Source organism: Dermacentor variabilis, chromosome 4, assembly GCF_050947875.1.
Source record: "Dermacentor variabilis isolate Ectoservices chromosome 4, ASM5094787v1, whole genome shotgun sequence".
NCBI lineage: Eukaryota > Metazoa > Arthropoda > Arachnida > Ixodida > Ixodidae > Dermacentor > Dermacentor variabilis.
The window spans coordinates 154,549,881-154,573,691 of record NC_134571.1 but is presented as its reverse complement, the minus strand read 5'-3'; positions in this window follow the sequence as shown (position 1 = coordinate 154,573,691).

Below are 23,811 nucleotides of genomic sequence, written 5' to 3'. Positions count from 1 at the left end.
AGAAAAGCGTAAGTTCAAAATGTCAAGAGCTTCTTTCGTTGTCATGTACAATGAGTGTAAAGAAAACTTGGCTAGGCGTAGCGGATTTGTGCACCAGAAATAAATACAGACAGAAGAATCAAGATTTATTGGAATGCCTAAGCGATGATATTAAGTGTTTCGGGAATGATGGCAAAATTATCCTATTAGGTGACATGAATGCCCACATACAGGATCTAGACGGCTATTCCGACAACAATGGGAAGTCAATGCTAGATGTTTGTGCGCAGGTGGACTCGGCAGCAGCGCTTCGGGAATGTTGTTTTAAAATCCGCTCTGCTTCTCGGTGCAGGTTCTCGCTACCCTAATCACAGTATGGTCACCGCACCGTGCTTGTGCATCAGACGGACTTCATTGCCACAATCTTGGTGACAGCGTCATCGAGGTATCAGTGGATGGTGACATGTGCGAGATCAGCGAGAACATCCCGCCTTTCCTCCTGACATCTGCGCTTGCGCCTTCGTCTGTGACGTCACATCACGTGGGACTTCCAGCGCCTTTAAAACGGGTCGCACTGCAAGTTTCCTCCTGTGGGCTCGGCAGCAGCGCTTCGGGAATGTTGCTTCAAAATCCGCACTGCTTCTCGGTGCAGGTTAGTTCTTACTTACCTATGAAGCGCTATCGTAGTGACAACCGTTTCCTGATGCTGCTGCCATGCCCACTGCTGTTCTCTGATATGTTTCCGTTTGTGTTGAATCTTTTATCATGTGGCGATATTGAGGCGAACCCAGGTCCGACTGAGAAAGAACTCTTGATGAAGCTACTTGATGGGCAGAATAACATGATGACCGCCATGAATAGCCTATTATCGAATCAAAATAGAATGGAATTGGATATAACAGATATGAAGGAAAGACTAAGCTGTTTAGAGGCTAACTCGTCTGTTCTGCAATCTTTAGAACAAGAATTCAAAAACATGAAGTCATCTGTCGCTACTTCGCAAACACAGGTGTCATATTTACAGAATAAGTTAGATGACCAAGAAAATAGAGGTAGACGGAACAACCTGATCATTTACGGGATACAGGAACATGACAATGCAATAACGGATAACCTAACAAAAATACTACAAGACTATCTTTTCAAGGATAAGCTGGGACTCAGTGTTAGTGGCATGGAGAGATTTCACAGAGTAGGCAAAAAGAGCAGAAAAGGCCGCCCAGTGATAATTAAATTCTTGGATTATCGTGAGAAACTAACAATTCTGAGGTCTTGTTCAAAGTTAAAGGGAACAAACCTTTCCGTAACAGAAGACTTTTCATTCAGAGTGCGTCAAATACGAAAAAAATTGTGGCTAAGTGCGAAACAGGAAAAAGAAAATAATGCTAAGGTGAAGTTCTTTGATAAGTTAAGCGTGGACGGCGTAACGTTTGGCTGGGACGAAGCTAAAGATAAGCGCTTTAAACTTAATAAAAAATGAATTGAAAAGATAAACAGCAGGCCTTTCACAATTCTTAACATGAATTGCCGCAGTGTCGTGAATAAGACTGTCCAGCTTGAGAGCATGCTTTTTTCACTAGAACCCGACGTGGCCGTACTAACCGAAACTTGGTTAAGCGATGATATATTTGACAGTGAATTCGTACCAAAGAATTATAAAGTGTTACGTAGGGACCGGGATAGAAGAGGGGGAGGTATTTCTATACTGTATAAATCTTCCATTATGCCACAGACAATGCCTGATGTTCCGCATGTAGAAAGCATATTTTGTAAATTATACGTCAATAATTTTAGATATATCCTTGCAGGTTTGTACAGACCTCCTAACTCCACTGTTGATAACATGGAGCGCTTGTCAAGTTATACGCATTCACATGTATCGCGAGAAGATAAATTAATATTAACCGGTGATTTCAACCTGCCAAATATCAATTGGGAAACTTTTTCTTCGTATCCAATTCAAAGTGCGGAAAGTGTTATGACTGATATAGCTTTTACTTTTGATCTACTACAAATTGTGCAGGATTTCACAATAATTCAAAATGATTCAAGGTCCATTCGGGATTTGTTTTTTGTGAGTGGCACCATTACAGACTGCATCTCATATACAGTAAGATCTGGTATTTCTGATCACAAAGCAGTTGTCCTGACGTTGAAAAGTGCTTTAATCAATCGAACCAATAACGTTCAATATTTTCCAAATTTTTCAAGAGCACTGGATGACTTTAATAGATGCGCTAGCTTTTAACTACGATCACTTTCAAGGCCTTGATTATAGTGTAAACGACATCTGGCTTATTTAAAGACCTCATTTTTGATTGTGCGGAACGCTTCGTTCCTAAAATAGTGAAGAAGTCGGAGCGCCGCAATCCATGGATTACGCGGGAGACGTTACAGATGCACAGCTCCTAGCTTATGGAGTAATTTAACATGAGACATCCTATCAAATGCCTTGCTGAAATCCATGAATATCGCGTCTGTTTGTTTCCCTTTTTTTACAGTGTTAGCAAAGTCATGTATGATTTCAACTAGTTGAGTAGTCGTCGAAAGGCCACTTCTAAAACCATGCTGAATGTTTGTGAAAACGTTATGTTCGTGTAGAAAACAAGTTATATGTTTATGAATTATATGTTCTAAGAGCTTACAAGATGTTGATGTTAATGAAATCGGTGTGTAATTATTGATGCGAGATTTATCCCCCGATTAATGTAAAGGTTTTAATCTAGCAATTTTCCCCTCTTCCGGTAGTGACCCTTCGTTAATTGACTTCGCAAATAGAATGTTCAGATATTTTGCACACCATTCAGCATACCGCGCTTTAGAAAACAGTTCGGAATATCATCTGGTCCTGGAGATTTTTTAATGCCAAGCTTTAACAATAAATTTAAAATACCCTGTTCCGAAATAACAATGTCGGGAAGGGAAGGAAGTTCAGCAGAAAAGCATGGTGAACAGCCATCATCACTTGTAAATGCACTCTTAAAATGATTATTAAAAGCAGAACACACAGTTTTCTCATCCCGCACACTTTCGCCGTTTGTAAAAAAGTGTCATGAGACGAACAGGCGGGCGTCACAACCCTCCAGAATTTCTCGGGAGATGATCTGATAAAGTCTGGTAGTAATGTGCTGTGATAATACTCTTTATCTTTGACAATCTTTTTGTGAAGTTTTTGGGACAAGTTATCGATATCGGCTCTCAGTTCTTCGCCGTCCTTCATTAGGGCGCTAGCTTTTAACTACGATCACTTTCAAGGCCTTGATTATAGTGTAAACGACATCTGGCTTATTTAAAGACCTCATTTTTGATTGTGCGGAACGCTTCGTTCCTAAAATAGTGAAGAAGTCGGAGCGCCGCAATCCATGGATTACGCGGGAGACGTTACAGATGAGGCGGAAACTTAAGCGATTAAAAAAGAAACGCGCCCTAATGAAGGACGGCGAAGAACTGAGAGCCGATATCGATAACTTGTCCCAAAAACTTCACAAAAAGATTGTCAAAGATAAAGAGTATTATCACAGCACATTACTACCAGACTTTATCAGATCATCTCCCGAGAAATTCTGGAGGGTTGTGACGCCCGCCTGTTCGTCTCATGACACTTTTTTACAAACGGCGAAAGTGTGCGGGATGAGAAAACTGTGTGTTCTGCTTTTAATAATCATTTTAAGATTGCATTTACAAGTGATGATGGCTGTTCACCATGCTTTTCTGCTGAACTGCCTTCCCTTCCCGACATTGTTATTTCGGAACAGGGTATTTTAAATTTATTGTTAAAGCTTGGCATTAAAAAATCTCCAGGACCAGATGATATTCCGAACTGTTTTCTAAAGCGCGGTATGCTGAATGGTGTGCAAAATATCTGAACATTCTATTTGCGAAGTCAATTAACGAAGGGTCACTACAGGAAGAGGGGAAAATTGCTAGACTAAAACCTTTACATTAATCGGGGGATAAATCTCGCATCAATAATTACACACCGATTTCATTAACATCAACATCTTGTAAGCTCTTAGAACATATAATTCATAAACATATAACTTGTTTTCTACACGAACATAACGTTTTCACAAACATTCAGCATGGTTTTAGAAGTGGCCTTTCGATGACTACTCAACTAGTTGAAATCATACATCACTTTGCTAACACTGTAAACAAAGGGAAACAAACAGACGCGATATTCATCAATTTCAGCAAGGCATTTGATAGGGTGTCTCATGTTAAATTGCTTCATAAGCTAGGAGCTGTGCTTAAAGATGACAAAATATTAGCATGGATTAAAGCCTACCTTACAAACCGCCATCAGTTTGTTACTGTAAATAAAACCACCTCTGTTATAGCTGCTGTGAATTCTGGTGTCCCACAGGGATCCGTTCTTGGCCCCCTTTTCTTTTTGTTATATATAAACGATATTGTCACTAACCTCTCTGTTAAAATCGGGCTTTACGCTGACGACGGCGTTCTGTAAGATGAAATAACAACGGAAGAAGGCCAACTTAGGTTAAGCAGGGAATTTAATAAGGTAGTTGAGTGGTGTCGACAATGGCAAATGAGCATTAATTTCGAAAAGACAGTATATATGCGGATAACATTAAAAAAGAAGCCACTGGTAAATCGCTATGGCACAGAAAACGCTTTTTTGTCAGAGGTAGCGCAATATAAGTACCTTGGCTTGTACATAACAAAGGATCTTTCCTGGCCAAAGCACCTTGACACAGTAATAGCAAATTGTCGCCGCAAGTTGTTTTTTCTAAGACGCGTAATAAAATCCTCCACACCAACAGTACGTCTATTGGCATACAAAACACTAGCCCGCCCCGTTTTAGAATATGCTATAGTTATATGGGACCCGTTCACTAAAAGTGATATTGGAAAGCTAGAAAGCTTACAGAAAAAAGCAGTTCGATTCATCGACAATACATATGGGCGTAGTTCTATTACTAACCTTTTATCTCGGAGCGGCTTGCCTTCTATAAGTGACAGAAATCGTGCATGTCGTATAAAATTCTTTTTCCAAATAATAAATGATCACTACAACATCGACACGTCTCGCATTATCACCTATGCAACAGGTTACGCTACCAGACAGCGACACTCACAAGCTGTAACTCCATTTACAACACGTGTCAACTGCTTCAAATATTCCTTTTTTCCGAGAACTATAGTAGATTGGAATAAGCCGGCCGATAAAACTGTAACACAGGACCCATTATCACTTTTGGAAACATATCTTTCCCCTTTTTTTTTCACTTGCTGAGATTGTCAGTGATAGCATTGTTTTACTGTATGATTGGGAAAGATCGCTGATGTAACGTTGAAGTACTTGTTTTTGCGCCTGTTCCTTGCGCTTTTGTGACGCGCTTGTTTGAAGAATTTTTGCGTGCAATTCCCCATTTTTGTATTTATATTGTTTTGTGAACTTACTCGTCTGCCACGCTGCTAAGATTTTGTTTAAGATCGCAGTACTTATAAATAAATAAGCAGTACCTCGTGAAATTTTGAACGCAGGGCCTAAGTGTGACGGGCATACCACGTTGAATGTGGGAAACCGCAATCGACAATTGACTACTATGTCATAACAGAAGGAATTCATGACAAGCTGAGAGTAATGGTCATTGAGAGGAAGGGTATAGCAGCACAGACAGGAACCCTAAACGCATCATTTTGAAGATGGAATATGTAGTTGGGAAAGGGAGCAATTTAATAAAGCTTCTTTCTTGGCGAGTTGGTGCATACTTGATTTGACAAATACAACAGCGCAACGGACACAACCACGAAACCGCGAAGGAACAAGACCAAGGAACAAAAACAAATCAGCGCTTGTGTCTCGTCCTTGTGCATTTGAGGTTGTATGTGTAGCGCTGTTTGTCAAATCAAGACAGAAAGCAAGGATGGCAAAATGCACAGTTTATATTTGAGCTCTGAACAATTAACAAATATATTCACCAGCATCTAGGAAGAATTTGGCAAACGGCAAAGCGAAGAGTGGGAAAATAGTGAGCTTCTGAGTGTTATAATGACAGAAATACGGAAAGTAAGCAACCTGTTCGTGGGAAAGGAAAAAATAAACCGCCAAACTGGTGGGAAATACGAGTAATGATCACCGAATGACAGAAAGCATCCGGAGAGTACAGGCAGTTAAAAAAGCATTGTTACGGAAGAATAAAGTAGCCAGAAAATGGTAAATATATCGGGAGAAAGTATGTGCGGTTCAAATACTGGTTCAAGCAAAGGCAAATGGTGAAAGTGAGCATTGGTTGTCAGAAATCCGTGAGAAAAACAAGGTCGCACCTAGCATATTTTGGAACCGCATAAAATTGTTAGCCAGGAAGTCTGGAACAGCAACATATCCTAGACGAAGACGGAAACAAAAGGGAAGGGGACGTGGCAATAAAGTATATCAGAGAAATAGCAGCCGGATCTTTCTAAGTCAATGACGAGGTGACAGTTGAGGAAGAAAAGAGCATGAATGAGAGTCAAATGGAAAAGGAGTAGCTGCTGACGAATTTCAACTGGAAGATAGCCGAAGAGAAAATTCCACAGAGCTATACGGGATTCCTGTTAGGCAGAATAATGAACAAGAACCAAGAAGTAAGGCTGCTATGCTGAAAGCAGGAGAAAAAAAATTTTGCAGATAGAGGAATATTAGGCAGTTGGTGACAAAACAGAATGAACCTATTTATAAAGTTAAGGGGGAGAAAGAGTTCACTCATATAGACCGTTGACTATTAAATCGGTAACAAACAGGTTAGCAATGCAGGCAAGTAAATTAAGATCGCAAGCATGGGCAGATAATAATGGCATTTTGGGAGAACTTCAGGATGGCTTTAGAATGAGTAGGCGTCTAGATCATATATATTTGTCCTTTTTCACTGCATGAAAATTTACAGAATAGGAAGGAGGCCATTATATGACTCCTTTTTAAACATTATAGGAGCATATGACAACGCAGACATCAACATTTTATGAGAAATTCTGAAAGGGGCAGGCTCAGGCGACGATTGTCTACAGCTTCTCAGAGAGATATAACTAGAAAATACTGTTTCCGGTGAATGGGAACGGATGAGAAGAAATTTGATATCAACACGGGAGTGAAACTGGGGTGCCCTTTATAATCACTGCTGTTTATTATGCACAAGGGGAGGATGGAAATGGCGCTAGAGGAAAGTAATACCGGGTCTAATCTCGGCTGCAAACAGGCGGCTACAGTAGTAGAGCAGAAGCTTCAAGGTTTGTCTTATGTGGACGACATTGTCCTGCTAGCTAACAAGCTAAGTGATATGCAATATGTGGCTTATTTATTTGGACAGGAAGGCGTGAATGTAGGTCTGAAATTTAAAATAAAAAATCAGATGGTATCGTATTCAACGAAAACACTGAACAGTGTCAATACAGGGACAGAAAAAACGTCGCGTGACAGAATACAAATAGCTAGGCATATGAATGAACGAAGGCAATACATACATGGAAATACACAGCGTTGTGGGGATAGAAATGGTGCGGAGTGCTCCGGGGTATGACGAAAGGTGTAATGGTTCCAGGAATTACTTTTGGAAATCCGGTCGTTTGCCTTAAATACGGGGGACAATCATGACTCGACGTCTACCACAGGTCCATGTGACGCCTCCAATTGGTGGCCCACGGGAACAATACAAATGAAGCTGTGCAGGATGATATGGGCTTGACAACATTTGAGGTTAGGGAAGCTCAGGCTAAAATTGATTATGAAGAACGACTAAGGAATGCGAAAGAAATGAAATGGATTGGGTGAGTGTTAAGGTAATTCTACAGAAAAAAAATGATGATTCATAGTGGATGAAAAGAACTAGGAAGCTAACAAGCAAGTATGCGACCTGTTTGAGGAGCAACATGGCAAGAAAGAACATCAAGCGGGAAGTCAGAGAGGCTGAGATAATCTCATGGGTGGAAGCAATGGAAAAGAAACCTGCTATAAGCAACAACTTGAGACAAACAAACGAAATCAAGCAAGAAAAGATTTGTGATAACTCAAAGAGAAGCTCATTACTTTTCGAAGCGACATCAAGGTGCCTTAGAAAACGCACTTATAAAGCGAGATATAAGGAGGAAGAAGAAGAATGTGCTTACTGCTTTAATGCTATCGAAACGAGGAGGCATGTTTTAATACAATGTAAAGATATCTGCCCAGTGGTCTATTAGGCCCCTCTGGCCTGGAAGCCCTCGGGTTCAGTGACAGCAGGGGGATAGAAAACATGTCCGCAATAGAGATTAGTAAGAGGCAACTGTAAGATTCGTGGAAGAAAAGTAAGGAAACGACAAAGAAAGGAACCATACAAAAACAAAGTTCACAATTGGGTTTTAGAATGTTTGTGTATGGTTTCTCATCGTGGTTTCTTTTTCCTTTGCTTTCTTTTTCTTTACTAGCATAGTTAAGGCATTAAACAATATAATAACAAGAACTTAGTGGCGCAACCCCCCCTCCTTCCAAAGGACACGCTCATAGCATCCATTCATCCATGCATCTATCCTTTGCGGCCCAATGAAGGGGCCTCATTTCTACCAGAATGCTCGCCTTTGTGCATAGCGGTCGCCACCAACAGATCTCGGTAAACATTACGGTTACATATGCAACAGTTGCCGGCAAGCGTGAGAAGCAGTCAGCGATCTTTGAATGCTATCGCGTTCCACGCTTAACGGTGAAGCTTAAGCGTTCTCTAATTTTTTACTGGGCATCTGAGAATTAGCCTCTTGCATCGTTCATCTGTTCCTTCATAAACATTTCGTACTGCCGCTACGCAGTTGTGCATCCGCTATACTGTGCCGGTGGGATTGTAGAATATCAGAGACATTGCGCTTACTTTTAATTCCAATGACTAGCACCATAGTAAGATATAAAAATATGGCAAGCTCATACGACGACAGAGATAGGGAATTACGCTAATGTACTTCAGCCAATGTATACATATAAATTTGGGCTTTATTTACATTACTTGTTTTATTTACGTCTTATCCAGAGTGCCTTATAGCATTACAGGGGGGGGGGGGGGTGAAGAGAAAAATTACAATTCATACGGTGTTGTAGAAAGCAAGAGCAGCAAATAATAAATAAAAAACAAGCCATATGCATATAACCGCAGCAAAGACCATCTTCACAATCTGTCAAGAAAGGGGAACATACTCTAGCGCTTTATTAAAATGCATGCAGATATAAACGTACAATGTACTCACTAAGGTAGCAAGAAAATGTAACTTAGGACTAAACGAAAACAAACTCTATGCCAACAGGTATGAGCACAAATAAATCACAAGAGCCTAATAAATACAGTAGTGATGGCAGGGAGCAGCACGAATCCTGAATGACTCAAATTCATAAATAACTATTTGAGAAGTGCAACAAAGATTTCTTTAGATGATGTGATTGCCACAGACTTGTCTACTCGATTTCAATAACACATTGTTCTTAGAAAAAAAAAAGACATGCGGAATAACTCTGTCCAGCACAAATTCTAATACCTTATATTGGTGGGAAATATGGTTGGGTTCTCTTATGTAATTGTGCCCGTATAACTAGCATTTAAATGATAGATATTGTGACAAACTTTTATCAAAGTCTGCTTTGCCGATAATGTAGTGCGCCCCATTGCAATAATTATGTCATGCGCGCAGCACTGAAATTTATATCATAACATGCAGAAACAAATCAAACAGCAAACTTATTAGTGAGATCTTGATTAGGGCTAGTTGGCTCGTATTTAGAACTGAGGTTGAACAGCGCGAATAAAACAAGGACCCGAGGAAACAAATAGGAAGCTATTTGAACAGCGCTTGTCTGTGGTATTTGTTTGCTCGGGTCCTTGTCTTATTCGCGCTGTTCAACTTCAGTTCTAAAGCTCAATGATGTACCCTTTAAAAGCTTTACTCTATGTCGTGCTCTTGGGGAGCCCAAACAAGGGTAATGAAGAATAGAAGGCACGTATGTTCCATAAAGCAATTATTTAGTTGACTTATTAAGTCCTTGGCATGCCGGCGAACGAACCCTAGTGTCTGCCCTGCCTTCTCTGTTAGGTAGTCAACCTGTCACTGCCATTTTAAATTAGACATAAAATAAATGTGTGTTCGGCAGCCTTAGTTATATTGACACTGTTAATCGTGTAAGAAGTTTCGAAGTATAGCCACTTACGAGTGAATGCTAAGTAAACTCTGTTATTTAGTTTAAACTGCATGTGCCAATGGGCGCATCAGTCGCTAATGTTTGCCAAACTCTGTTGAAATAAAAAGTGTTTCTTGTGCAACACCAACTTCCTCATACAAAACGCAATCGTCCGCAAACAGCCGTATATAAGATTTTATACTTCTCTTATCTTACGTATATATATATATATATATATATATATATATATATATATATATATATATATATATATATATATATATATATTAGGAATAAATGCGGTCCCAACCTTGAGCGTTCGGGGCATGCCCGACGTTACCTGCGCGGAATCAGACCGGACACCATTAATAACAACGAACTGCTGGCGCACTGTCCAGTAATCGGCGACCCATTAAATGACTCGAGAATTAATGCCGCACGCGGTTTGCCCAACAAGTAAGCAGTGTGGTACTGCGTCCAAGGCTTTCTTGAAGTCTCGAAAACTACATCTAATTGTTTTTCTTTTGTCTAGCGCGTAGGCATCATGCAGAAATTCGGTCACTTGTGTAGTACATGAGAATCCCTGCAAAACCCTTGTTGCCGCAGCGCAAATAATGTGCATTTAGTCATGTGTTCAGCTATACTAGTATATAGTACATGTTTTGATGAATTTTGCATGTTAGACAATTGAAGGATATTGGTCGGTATTTAGAAACACCACTCCGTGGACCAGATTAATGAAATGGAACTACCATTGCTTCTATCCAGTCTGAGGGAAGGCTTGCATCAGAAAGTGATTTATTGAAAAGTACCTTTAAATACTGTGCCAGTGGTGGCGCGCAAAGCTTCAAAAACGCATTAGTCAAATCATGTGGAACGCATCCTTTTGAGCTATGTAAACTTTGCAAGAATACCTGAATTCCCCGTGTGCTCATACTATTCCCCATCGTGTTCGGTCCTATGTGGCATAACTGGTGACGACCGTCTCCGGGTATTATCAGTAGCATAGAAACAGTACTATAATACTGAATAAGATACTCTGCTTTATCGATGTAGTCACGGAACATTTCACCAAGCGATGGGATTGACATGTTACCTTCACCGTTTGTTTAACGTGTGTTCAAAGCTCTTGGTTTTTCTTTCAGAGATGATTGTAAAAATTCACTATAGTCACCTTTTGCGATAGAGATACATGTTTCAACTTCTTATGTTAGATCTTTTAGTTGTCTCTTATTAACATCGGTTGAATTAACACCAAAAACACGATGGTCAGCCATTCTTGTCTAAGTCTGCGCAATTATTTTGTTGACCATGGATTATTTTGTAGACCATGGATTACTTTTGGTTTTCCTTGCCGATAGCTGTCAACATGGAACAAATACATCTCGCAACTCAATTTTGTTTGTCAAAATGATCTGCAAGCCATCAATATTTCTTTTTCCGCGAGAGTGTTAAAAATTACAAAGTAATTATCCAGCAATTCGTTAATCTTTTCAACATTATCTTAACTATAATTGTATGCGCACCTTTGACCGCACATTGTTGTTTCAAGGCAATGTGTACTCATTTCGCGCAACACATCGTCTAGGTTGGTTTGTAAGAAATAAATCCAGAATACTATTTCCACGTGCTGCCTACAGTACCATGTAGATACATGTGCCATACAGTAACGTATGTAGACCAACAATATTCCTCATTTCTTGAGCAGAAGGCCCACAAGCCGAGCGGGCAGGTGCGTCCTCATTGCAATTAAGATTTGTTTACTTAAAGACCCACCCAAATCATGAAGACTGATAGCATCGCACCAATGGCACCTATAGCTGCGACATCACGCCCACTGAACAATCAGGTGCACAATAAGCGCTTCACAGAGTCAATATTCTCTTATTTGCCAATTCGAGCTGACACCAGACATTTTCCCATATTCCACGATTAACATCATATTTAGAAGATGCAATGTCACTTTTCGCTAGAACAAAGACACCGCTCCTGTGAGCATTGTTATCATTGGTCGCGCGTATATTCTACCGGTAACAGCGCGTTTTCTTCTACTTCATCACTCAACCAGACTCCGTTCGAAGTACAACAGACGGCTTTGCCATCTGCAAAAATGCGCAAAAGTCATTGAGCGTACTTTTAATAATTCTACAGGGAAATGCAGGGAAGGAAACGCCCAGTCTTCTAGACTGATAAGATCATTGTAGTGGTACAACGTGCTTTTCTGCGTCATAACAGTATCTTTTACCATTCATAATCAATGTCTCATACTTCAGCGTGACCTTTCCCCCTACCTTATATGAAATTTTGAGTAATCCCACAGTATTTTCATTTTCCAACGTACCAGCTAACGAATATCCTCAGATATAATACCGAGCTCCTCAGTTTATCAACGTTATCGAGCACGCCCTGTTTTTTATTTTTTTTTAGAGTCTAACAACTTCACACTATCATCAGGTGATAGAAAAATGTGCGGAATATAACCAACCTTTATATATAGCTTTCACTGATTACGAGAAAGCGTTTGATTCAGTCGAAACCTCAGCAGCCATGGAGGCATTGCGGAATCAGGGTGTAGACGAGCCGTATGTAAAAAATACTGAAAGATATCTATAGCGGCTTCACAGTCACCGTAGTTCTCCATAAAGAAAGTAACAAAATCCCAATAAAGAAACGCGTCAGGCAGGGAGATACGATGTCTCCAATGCTATTCACAGCGTGATTACAGGAGGTATTCAGAGACCTGGATTGGGGAGAATTGGGGATAAGAGTTAATGAAGAATACCTAAGTAACTTGCGATTCGCTGATGATACTGCCTTGTTTAGTAACTCAGGGGACCAACTGCAATGCATGCTCACAGACCTGGAGAGGCAAAGCTGAAGGGTGGGTCTAAAAATTAATCTGCAGAAAACTAAAGTAATGTTTAACAGTCTCGGAAGAGAACAGCAGCTTACGATAGGTAGGGAGGCACTGGAAGTGGTAAGGGAATACATCTACTTAGGACCGGTAGTGACTGCGGATCCGGATCATGAGACTGAAATAATCAGAAGAATACGAATGGGCTAGGGTGCGTTTGGCAGGCATTCTCGGATCATGAACAGCAGGTTGCCATTATCCCTTAAGAGAAAAGTTTATAGCAGCTGTGCCTTACCAGTACTCACGTACGAGGCAGAAACCTGGAGGCTTACGAAAAGGGTTCTACTTAAATTGAGGACGACGCAACGAGCTATGGAAAGAAGAATGATGGGTGTAACTTTAAGGGATAAGAAAAGAGCAGATTGTGTGGGGGAACAAACGCGAGTTAATGATATCTTAGTGGAAATCAAGAAAAAGAAATGGGCATGGGGCAGGACACGTATTGAGGAGGAAAGATAACCGATGGTAATTAAGAGTTACGGAATGGATTCCAAGGGAAGGGAAGCGTAGCAGAGGGTGGCAGAAAGTTAGGTGGGCGGATGAGATTAAGAAGATTGCAGGGACAACATGGCCACAATTATTACATGACCGGGGTAGTTGGAGAAGTATGGGAGAGGTCTTTGCCCTGCAGTGGGCGTAACCAGGATTATGATGATCATGATGATGATGATGATGATGATGAACAACTTGGCCATTAGTGGGCGCTCTCTGGAAACTTGAAACTTCCCGAAGCAGTCCGCGCCCTCTATGGCTAAAGAATGGATACCAAACTTGGGAGTACGTATCTGAGCAAGATGCTTCCGCGGTGCTTTACCTGTCTCATTAGCATCAGTATCTGTCCCACCACAAAAAACTAAGTTCTGGCGTCGATTACGGTTTCCTAATTCGTCGGCGTTTCTTGTCAATGACTCATGTGCCCTTTTTTAACCTTCGTGGCTTTTAACATAGTTTAATACAGCGCAGTTCAGTTGGTCTAGGCTCGAAAACTTTGTTCTGTATGCAGAGATGCGACAGACAAGTTCTGTTATTGCTGCTCGGTATTCTGTTTGCGTGACTTAAGTAGCGGTAAGCTTTTCTTTATTCCGCATTGACCATATAGAGGTTGTTGCAATTTTAACGTGGCATCGTTTTCAGGCTTGAGCTGCGCTACAAGCCTAAAAAAGTAATGACATACCAACTCGCGCAAACTGCCACGGGTTTGGTTTTTAAGGACTCCGTGTAGCAGAAAGTCCGGCGTCAGACATCGCCTTGGCAAAAATAATTTCGAGCAAAACTCGGAACCACGCATCTCCAACCACTTCTCTGCCACAAAAGAGTCTGATACGCTGTCTTGCATTACAAAGCTATTCCTCAGTATTTTCAGAACGCAGCCGACAAAGAAACGTAATGGCCAGAAACACCGACAGCGCAAGTTCATTATGTTAGCTCTTCTTAGAGTGAAATATTAAGTGTAAAACAACAGGAGATGGACACACGCAAGAGGTCGCGTTTCTACCAGAATCTCGAGTTCGTGCATAGCGTTCGCAGCCAACGTTTCGCGGTAAACGTTAGGGTTACATAAGCTGCAGTTTCCGGCAAGCATGAAAAGCAGCAATAGGTCTTTGAACGCAATCGTGTTCCACTCTTAAAGGCGAAGCTTAAGCGTCCTCCAAATTTTGTTTCTACACTAGGCCCAAAGATAGCTGAATGTGAAACGAAAATCGTCGTACTAGGCAAAAAGAACGAATTTCGGTGAGACTACACAATGAAATAAGTTTTGGCCTGGAAACGGCAAAATATATGACCCAAAGTGTTCGTCAAAAACATCACCACTGACCTGTAGCAGGAGCAAGAAATGCGCGATAGGCATTTTAGACGCCGTGCCTCTTCCACGCCCCACTGCGTCAGTGAATGCGCCGTGACATTGTAGTCCGTTGCACTGAGGCAATTGGTGACGTAATACCCGCTATTCGTAGCCGGGCACTGCACATTTGTCGAATTCGGCAGAGGCACATGTCCCTTTCTTTGATTTGCTGTTCGAACTCTATGCCAGGGTACGTGGCTACTCCATCGTTCACTGCTTGATCTTCTTGCACCCAGCTTTCGCCGGAATACAAGCTGCCATGTTGCACTGCGTTTGATAGGCAGCCGATCTGTAGGAAAAAGAAGAAATGCATGAACGGCATTTCAAACGCCACGCCGGCTCTATGCTCCGAAAACGGCTTGCCATATTAATGCTTCCAGTTGACTTCTCTATGCCATAAGAAAGAATTGAAACGTTCTCTTTAATGCCGCAGTATGTTAGTTACGTAGAAGCTCGCAAATGTTCTAACGGCTGCAGTGATGAACAGATTTTATGATTGGGTGTATTTGCATTTAACTTGGGAATACTTACAAGGCCATCTCAAAGCGGAACGTTGCGATGATTTATATTTGATTGATCGTATCAGCAAGCGAAAGCACAAAGCACACACTTGATCCTTCCAGGAACGACTCGTATGGAACGACCGCCAGCTGGCAATGGCGTCTTCATCCTTGGAACAGCATTGAAATGTGCCATAAAAAATAAAAGGACCTCACTAGTACTGCAACCAAACTTACAGTTGCTCCAATACATAATGAGATGCTTTCACAATTTTTATTCCGGCTATCTCCTGAGGCTTTCGATTTATTTTGTGTGTGCTTGCACGAGCGCGTTAACATTACGCACGAAGACCACCTCCAAACATTCGTATTTGATTCTGAGTATTTTGTTTGCGTGTTGCAGATGCAGATAACAATGCTGCTCCTACAAGAGAAATACAAATCGGGTGCAAGGTACCCTGAAATTACCTTGCTTGGCAGTACACGTCTACAAAACTCTTCCACATTGTTTACACATCTCTCGTTCTATTTTTATTTATTATTATTTCGTTGCGCCAACACCTGAGAATGTGAGACGGGTTACTGTCGGCAGCTACGTCGTGTTGGATTTTCACTGATGAATTCGCTATCGTTACTTGACATTTTTTCTGCGCATCGTTTATCTGGGAACCAAACGATGCAAGACAGTACAAAGATCAATCACAATAAAAGTGTAGATAGAGGAAGCAAAAAGTCCGCACGAGGGAGTTTTGCTGAGCCTCGCAGCTTTCACAACTCAGTGGGCCCACGATCGCCATAGGAATACTTTGGGATTGTTTGATACTCTGTAGGAAAAGGAAATCGCAAAATGTTCAGGAGCACCATCCAACTTTTGTGATAATCTTTAAGAGGAAAATTTACATCCTTGTTGCTATAATATTTTACAGCTTTAAATTAAGCCCAACATCACGGTAAATAGAGATTTTGAAAATTGAGAAAAAATGTTTGATATATGTGAGAACCGAATAGCATAACAGAAAGTGAGCACACACATTTTGCCAGATTCATTTTAGGCTTTCAAAAAGCGTAGGGCTTTCTTTCGGTATTTATACGTTTATAATAAATAAATTCTCAAGTATGCGAGAATACTGCAATGTTGCTCTTTTTCCGTAGAGGAGGCGCCAAAAAGCTTTTGATAATGCAAATGCATTATAATAGCACTTCAGCATAAGTGAGCCTTAGTTCGTGAAATTATCAGCACTAAGTCATGGAGGCAGGTGAGAATGAAAGCAGAAAATGTCTTCCGGACGTTCTAGCTTCCTCACGTCTTGTAAACAATTACTTTTGAAGATTAAAAAGAAAAAGACTAGTTTATGTTATGGACTTTTGTTTCACATTGTCTAAAATGCAGGCAGTCTTTAGAGAAATGATCCTGTTTTGTTACCAGATAATGGGACATTACGTTGAGGACGAACATTCCTTTTCAGTTCATCGCAAATTTCTATCGCTTCCAAAGTATCAAGCAGCTGGTTGCTCATGTGCAAATTCCTCGAGTAATCTCATAAGAGTAGGGAATACATGGCTACAATCTAAAATAGTTAAACTTCTACCATATAATGAAGCTGGTGCCTTACTTATATATACCGTCTAAATAACGGTGGCAAGAGTTTCAATTTGACCTCTTCAGTTCCCGAAACTACCGGCCGATGCAACACACAAGAAGATTGCTGTGACTTGCTTTCAGTAGTTACATTGCACTCAATGCGTGCGTGCAACCTTCTTGGAAACATGGTAGCCGAGCGCCCTGCCTCGTCATGCACAGAATGCTGTGGTACAGGCGGGCGTTCAAACCATTGTCTAATTGTTGTCCATCCCTACCTATGAAAACATATTGGTTTGATACCTGCTGAGAAGTTCAAAAATCAACTCCCTTTAGGCATCTCCACGGATGCACTGAAGTGGTTCACATCTATTTATTTTAATAAACGCTCCGCTCTCTCGCGTTCAGTCACTTGAGAAGAGACAAAATTGGCGTAGCGTGACGGAGAGCCATCTATTGGGTACTATGGGGACATCGCAGATTGGATGGAGCTACCATGTTTCAGAAGTTAGAAAGCCACGATGGCGAATGCGAGAGTGGAAACTTCGCCAGAATGCAAGAATTTCTTTTGAAAGAGCAGCTTTCTTTTACGTTGCATGAGCTAAAAAAAAACACACAACAGGCCATTGTCGCTTTTTTTTTAACTTCTGGCGTTCCCCTAAGCGGCCAATATCAACTGCCGCGTGACGTTCTGAGATTTCGCAGCCAGAATCTGACTCTAGCATATTTCCCACGGTGGTGAGGTAGTGACTTAAGCATTCTGCTGCAAAGAACGATGTCGCGGGATCCTGCTGCGGCAGCCAGATTTCGATGCTGGCGAAATTCCCTGACGCCCTTGTACCGCGCATTTGGCGTAAGTTAACTATACCCAGTTAGAAATATTTTTCAGTACCCCGCCACGGCGTTCTTCATAATCATGTGGTTTTCGCACATAAATCCCTAGAATTGTATGTGTCACTTATGCATATCACTCTAACCACGGTAACGTTTAAGTACGGCTTTAATTGCAAGTAACTTATAACATAAATGTTCCTAAGTTACTAAAACAATGTGATATTTGTGTTTTTCTTAATTTCCATCACGCCTAGAGGTTACATGTGTGGAAGCAGCTTTTTTGAAGGCTACTACCACGTCAAATATCTCGTAAGCTTCAGGTTTTAGCTTATAAAGAATTCTTGGCTCAAGGGATCTATAGAAAGGGTTGAAAGTTTACTGATTGTTGTGTCTTATTGCGATCCTGATACGATGTTTTCAGCCAGGAATAACATGTAAAATATGGCGTGCGGCCATGGGATGAGGCGGGTTGGACCAAATATAAAATATTCTTGTTGCCAATAGGAATGTTTGTTTTCGCCATGTACAAAAAAGTTTAAATCTTGCACGAGCGCATGCTGAAATCAACCAGCAGCAATTCCATGGCGAATGATCTATACTGCATGCGTGTCAGTATAATGTAAAAGCAAGCCACACAGACAATAAACATACATCGGAGACCATTTTGGTGAATGATGTTGTGGCATAAATTGTAACTACGGTTCAGTGTAGCGGAAGGCTCCCCGCTACCACTGCAGGAATGCTAGGCTCAGGTATAAAACCTACCTGCAAAAAAACTAAATGCGGATGCATTATGGTTATTGTATATGTGTTTGTACCCAATAATATTTTTTGGTTGTGTGTCAATGCTTCCTTTAGTTGCGTTTGTTATTTATTCTCCTGAAACATGAGACCTTTTGAAAGCAGGACGCACACTGAAGGGCGGACAAAGGCGCACGCTGTAATGCTGTAAAAGTTGTACGACCGATAGAATAACTATAGGGGAAAAAAAGGCTTTGTAGTAAGGTTTATTGTACGCTGCAACTTAATGTAATATGTCAACGTGCTTTTTTTGCTTTTTTGTTATTTTGCATTTCTAACGCATACTAGGATCTGGTTCGCAAATCGCAGCGAATTTTGGGTGTCTTAGGGAACACCAGATGCGTACCACTTTTGCCCGCTCACTAACACGCGAGAAAGGCGCCGCTACATTCACATGACGGAGGGTGACAGCAGCTCCAGTAAAGTCTCATGGAGAGATGAACAGGCGCTCACAGATTGAGGCCACATTGGCGGCCAGCCAAATGAGTAGGGAGAAAATATACAAATAAAAACGAAGAGCAACATTTTAAAGTATAGAGTATGAGAAACTTGATATATGGTTATGCGACCCTTTGACGGAACTGTAGTTTGATAATTATTTTAATTGTGCTATATAGATGAATGCATAAACAAGCGTGTTTGATGGTGAAAATATAAGGGGTTCCAGCAAGTACAGACGCGAGCACAAGTAAGAAGAAGCGAACAGGACAACGCTGGGACAACCACCAACGCAGGACAACCAGCGTTGTCCTGTCCGTTTCTTCTTACTTGTGCTCGCGTCCGTACTTGCTGGAACCCCTTATACGTTCACCATGCACCAACTAACTGGGACAGCAAACAACTCTACTAAACGCACTTAAGCTTCAGCCAAACATGAACGCCGTTATATCTCTTCTGCGTTGTGCAGCACTCGAGAAACATGCCGTGAAGAGTATCACGGAGGCGGTTTTTTTGTAACTGTCGTATTGCGCTTCGTTTTATCGCTTAACCACATTGTTAAGCTCTGCGATTCGGTGGCGTGCGCTTACCAAACTTGTCGTGTATCTGATCGCTCGTGACGCGTAGTACAGTTACCAAAAAGACTCGTAAAGGTGCGCGAGCCGCTGAAAAGAAGCAATACCACCGTGGAGCAACGACATATTGGCACACTGCATGGGCGCTGCATGGAGCCGCATTGCCGATGGACCGTGGTAAAAGTTATTCGCTTGCATGAGAGTGGTAAGCATCTCTTATGTTGTGACTGATGCAACAAAGACAGCAACAAATGTGACCTAGATAAGCAATGCTTCTTACTCAATTATTTACTTGCTGTTGTTTGTGCGTATAGTACATTTCACCGTCAATTCATAGTCATGTTTATGCTACTCAGTTTTATGGAAGCGATCTACTTGCTCGCTTCAGAAACAGTTTCGTTTATCTGTATCTGTCACCGTGTTGATTATTCTTAAACCTTTAGTATATGCTTCACTTTTAAGACTATTCTGCGGCATTCTTCCGCAGAATAGTCTTCCGCAGACTAGCCTTCTGCGCATGCGCATGAATATTGTACAAGGTTCCTTCGGCCATCAACTGAACTTCACTGCATGGCACTAACGTGACTCATTGAGCAACGCTATCAAAAAATAGTATCCGTATAAGAAGGTCAGCCGATGTTCAAGAACTTTCTGTTACCTACGTCGAAAGGATACTTTTTTGCTGATAACGTACGCTTTTAGGACACTTAGACCTAGTTGCGACTATGTGCCGTAAATGCCTATATTTTCAGGAGCGTATCCTGCTGACGTTGCTCACTGTAAGTTGTTGAAATTCGGCGGATCTTTTGAAATAGAATTTTTATAAAGTGCTGCTCAGTGCGTTAGGCTAGTACATTTCGGTGACGCTTAACGCATGGCCGAAGAGTCAGTTGCCCTGTACTGATGGGCATGCGGAGAATGATGCGAGGGTAAAGAGTTGCAAGAGTGTGTGCTTATACGAGGTGTTACATTAAAGAAAGACTACGTGCACCTATAATAAAGTTTACTAAACTTTTGTAATGTTTAAGTCACAAAATTGTCGAGAATATATCCCCGAGTAAAGGTTACGCTATTATTTTCACTTTAGAGGAGCACAATTATAACCCTTTATTAAAGGTTACTTTAGTAAAAGTAACTATGAAGCTCCTGTATATAAGTGCACAAATTTGTGAGAATATGCCTCTTTATTAAACGTTAATGGGCTAGGGGCGTAGTGCGTAAGGTTAGCAGTTTTCAGTGATTTAGGCCAAGTCCACACTAGCTGTAATAATTCCCGTCAGCTGTAGAAGGCGCCCTGAGAAAATGGACGAGGGGCAACTTTTTCTTGCAGCGAAGAGCATGGCTGCCGGAAGCATGCCCTCTCGGTGCCTATGCCGGAGACTAATGAGGAGGGGTCGGTTCATTCACGTGGGTGACTGGAGCATCGCTGATCACCGCCACACTGATTCAAGCTGACAGCGAACCACCTGCTTGCCGTGGCTGTAAATGCGCCCGCCATTGTGACCAGAGTATTCTCTTTCTCCTTGTGTAAACACCTTTGAAAATAGTGCAACACCGCTTGACTGCCGCTTTGCTCAATTTTTATTCATTTTCATGTTAGAACGCACTCAGTCAATCTAGGTAACTGATAATATATTGAGAAATTGGCAAAAACACAAAAAATTACAAAAGATACAACATGACAGAAGCAGTAAGTGGTGCCAACTTTGTAGTGCTCGCTTCTATACCCAATTCTTTTAACAGGTTGTGTGGTGAATGTACTCTGAAAAGCTTAATAATGTATGAAAGTAAACCATAATTTTCGTGCACAGCAGGAATTGTTCAAGGCAGTTCTTGTCCCTTTCGCGTAAGTTATGTTACCGAAGGTTCGGTTCTTGTCCTATCAGCGTAAGTTCGGTTACCACAGGCTGGTTTTGAACCAGTTTCATAGTGCTCCCTGAGGTACAAAGAATTGCCTTCACCTTCAGATATAAGTCTTTTGATTTTCGATGTGTTCTGTGGTTGCTTTCTTGCTTTTTCTCATTCTTATAGAGGAAGATGAGCCTTTTTAAAACGTCTCTACATCAAGATTTCACCCATTCCTATGGCAATTAAAGAACGAACGCCCCCATAGGTAGCGCCAGAAAGATGCGATACCCTATTGAAAATCCCAGCATTGCCCATCATGAATTTTATGCTGGGCATGATGTAAAATGTGCTGGGCATGATGGAAAACTTGGTGGTTATGGTGGAATTCATCGTGGGTATAATGGGTGGATGGTGGGTACAGTGGTAGATGGTGGGATGTATTGGTGGGATACATACTGGGTGACTTGTCTCAATGGTGGGCGGGCTGGGTGAATGGTGGGTGTAGTGGGTGGATGGTGGGATGACTACTGGGTGACCTGTGTAAATGGTGGGTGAATGCTGGGCGTGCTGGGAGGATGGTGGGTACATACTGGGTGAACTGTGGGAATGGTGGGTGAATGATGGATGTGCTGGGTGAATACTGCATGTACGTACTGGGTCAAATGTAAATGGTGGGTAAATGGTGTGCATGCTGGGTGAATGGTGGGTGTACTCGGTGGTTCGTGAAACACATAGTGAAGAAAAATTTTGCTTTATAGTACGATTTCTACAGCTTGATTGCTATGATATTTCAACCCCACTAGAGGCATTTTACTGTCAAGCAGGAACAGGACACTTATTGAAGAAGGCAAAGAAGACAAAATCAGTCACAATGTGACGTCATGTCCCACTTTAAAAACACAACCTGATCAACATTTAATTGAAAATTGAGAGACCTCTTTAAGGAAAATGTAAATTTCTTAGTACAAAAAAAGGAAAGTATAAAAAAATATTTTCTCAACCTGGATTCGAACTTGGGACCTAAGGATCACGAGCCTAGCATCTTACCACTGCACCACGGCGCTGACATCTCTCAGCGTACATTTTGGCTGTGTCAACAGTAAAAACCACTGTCTCCGTTGCTGTTTACATTTGTATTTTAAAAGCAAAGATGTGGGTTCCCTCCACCGCGTCAGCTGCCGCATCTCTAGAAGAGCACAAGTGTTGTTACCATCGACAGGTAGTACATCGTGGAGTGATAGAACATCGATTTTGCTGTACGATATGCATATTGAATAAGAAATTCAGAAATAGACAACGGCGACCGGGGACATTGTTAGGGTTGTTACTGCTAATTTCGACAGTTGTCTCTCGCTCTTTACACTTTTGAGCGCGCACATAATTCGTGTGCTCAACGCAAAATAGCTACATAAACACTCGTGGATGAGTCTTCATTCTGACAGCATACTGGCTTCTCACGGCAGCGCTGTACCAGATTAATGAGACCCGAGCGAGACAAGTTTTCACGCAACTTTGTGGAACAACCGAAAACTTCTTTTCCGCTTCGCATAAGCTTCTGCAATAATTCTGGGAAATTAACTAATGTGACAGTGTAACCGCACATGTAAGTCCACATGTGCCACATCTTACCAAATAAAACAAAACGGATACGCAGCCATTCCCGCAGATTGTATGATTTTGATCAGCGGCCGATTTTGAGGAGGCGGGTAGGTGCCGCGTCGTCACGGCACAATTATAACAATTGGCCACGTCGACTTTAATACCGGTGTCGGTGCTATCAGCATTGGCGGCTTGAGAGAAGCACGGTTGAATACCGCGCAAGAGAAAAGTACAGTGCACACCACCGATGCGAAACTGACAAACAATTTTAAAGGGCAGCGACGGAAAGCGCTTCTGTTGCGACTTCAGAACTCTTGGCCGTCGCGACCGGATGTTTCTGTTGCGACGTCAGAATTGCTGTCGTAATGTCGGAGTCGCTGTCATGATAGAAAGTTGTTCCGACTTCAGAACTCTTGTTGTCGCGACAGAACGTTTCTGTTGCGACTTCAGAGATCTTGGTCTTCGCGACAGAATGCTTCTGTTGCGACATCAGAATTTCTGTCGTAACGTCAGGAATGTCTGTCAACTGCGGAAACGTGAGGAACTTCTGTCGTACAACAGAAATTTCTCTAGTTGCGACATGAATTCCTGCTGTCTTCTTCAACTGGGGTACCTTGTGGATTCTATCGCAGACGCAAGTAAATCACAAAGCTAATGAAGAAACACTGAATAAAACCGTGCATAAGCAGCCGCGTCTATTCGCTGGAATGCACGGTAGCACTTGGCTGCGAACATATTGTACACCGCCGCACATTTCTGGCACCACCACATA